This window comes from Condylostylus longicornis, unplaced genomic scaffold (assembly GCF_029603195.1).
Source record: "Condylostylus longicornis isolate FDR11 unplaced genomic scaffold, ASM2960319v2 ptg000714l, whole genome shotgun sequence".
Classification (NCBI taxonomy): domain Eukaryota; kingdom Metazoa; phylum Arthropoda; class Insecta; order Diptera; family Dolichopodidae; genus Condylostylus; species Condylostylus longicornis.
This window is the reverse complement of record NW_026578661.1, coordinates 10,001-12,500: the sequence shown is the minus strand read 5'-3', so window position 1 is coordinate 12,500 and position 2,500 is coordinate 10,001.

The window sequence follows — 2,500 nt, the reverse complement described above, 5'->3', positions numbered from 1 at the left end:
TATCAAACCAGGCTGAAAAAAATTTTTTCATCGGGTGGGCATAACATGTTTACCAACCCAGGTTACTTTTCATTCATGAAAAGTAATTATTGCCTGTCGAGCATAACATATGTCCCGATCAGGCTTATATTGCCATTGGTAAATATCAAACCAGGCTGAAAAAAATTTTTTCATCGGGTGGGCATAACATGTTTACCAACCCAGGTTACTTTTCATTCATGAAAAGTAATTATTGCCTGTCGAGCATAACATATGTCCCGATAAGGCTTATATTGCCATTGGTAAATATCAAACCAGGCTGAAAAAAATTTTTTCATCGGGTGGGCATAACATGTTTACCAACCCAGGTTACTTTTCATTCATGAAAAGTAATTATTGCCTGTCGAGCATAACATATGTCCCGATCAGGCTTATTTTGCCTTTGATAAATATCAAACCAGGCTGAAAAAAATTTTTTCATCGGGTGGGCATAACATGCTTACCAACCCAGGTTACTTTTCATTCATGAAAAGTAATTATTGCCTGTCGAGCATAACATATGTCCCGATCAGGCTTATTTTGCCTTTGATAAATATCAAACCAGGCTGAAAAAATTTTTTCATCGGGTGGGCATAACATGTTTACCAACCCAGGTTACTTTTCACTTATGAAAAGTAATTATTGCCTGTCGAGCATAACATATGTCCCGATCAGGCTTATTTTGCCTTTGATAAATATCAAACCAGGCTGAAAAAAATTTTTTCATCGGGTGGGCATAACATGTTTACCAACCCAGGTTACTTTTCATTCATGAAAAGTAATTATTACCTGTCGAGCATAACATATTTCCCGATCAGGCTTATTTTGCCTTTGATAAATATCAAACCAGGCTGAAAAAAATTTTTTCATCGGGTGGGCATAACATGCTTACCAACCCAGGTTACTTTTCATTCATGAAAAGTAATTATTGCCTGTCGAGCATAACATATGTCCCGATCAGGCTTATTTTGCCTTTGATAAATATCAAACCAGGCTGAAAAAAATTTTTTCATCGGGTGGGCATAACATGTTTACCAACCCAGGTTACTTTTCATTCATGAAAAGTAATTATTGCCTGTCGAGCATAACATATGTCCCGATCAGGCTTATTTTGCCTTTGATAAATATCAAACCAGGCTGAAAAAAATTTTTTCATCGGGTGGGCATAACATGCTTACCAACCCAGGTTACTTTTCATTCATGAAAAGTAATTATTGCCTGTCGAGCATAACATATGTCCCGATCAGGCTTATTTTGCCTTTGATAAATATCAAACCAGGCTGAAAAAATTTTTTTCATCGGGTGGGCATAACATGTTTACCAACCCAGGTTACTTTTCACTTATGAAAAGTAATTATTGCCTGTCGAGCATAACATATGTCTCGTTCAGGTCTATGTTATTCCCATATCCAATACCTGCCACTGTATTGATATATAATAATAAGTATTACTTAAATCATTATTCATGCAGTAATACATTAAGAAAATACTTATTTGAAGTATTTATAGTAAGAATATACTTAACCTATCTTAACAACCACCACCACCACCTACCAATCAATATTACAAGCCTTCAATAGCAAATGTTTATCACCATTCCTATAATACATACTTATATATAGGTAAGTATAATAAGAATGTACTACTTAAGTACCAACGCCACTATTAATACTCATATGCAATTTTATAATACACACTTAATATACTTATAGTAAGTAATAAGAATGTAATAATAGTGGCTACCGCCATCGCCACTATTATACCCATATACAATTTTATAATACATACTTAATATACTTTTATAGTAAGTAATAAGAATGTAATAATAGTGGCTACCGCCATCGCCACTATTATACTCATATACAATTTTATAATATATACTTAATACTTTATAGTAAGTAATAAGAATGTACTAATAGTGGCTACCGCCATCGCCACTATTATACCCATATACTATTTTATAATTCATACTTAATACTTTATAGTAAGTAATAAGAATGTACTAATAGTGGCTACCGCCATCGCCACTATTATACCCATATACTATTTTATAATTCATACTTAATACTTTATAGTAAGTAATAAGAATGTACTAATAGTGGCTACCGCCATCGCCACTATTATACCCATATACTATTTTATAATTCATACTTAATACTTTATAGTAAGTAATAAGAATGTACTAATAGTGGCTACCGCCATCGCCACTATTATACCCATATACTATTTTATAATTCATACTTAATACTTTATAGTAAGTAATAAGAATGTACTAATAGTGGCTACCGCCATCGCCACTATTATACCCATATACAATTTTATAATACATACTTAATACTTTATAGTAAGTAATAAGAATGTACTACTAGTGGCTACCACCATCGCCACTATTATATACCCATATACAATTTTATAATACATACCTTGTTAGTAATGTATAATAAAGAATGTATAAGGGCTATAAAGACCATCACCCAAACCA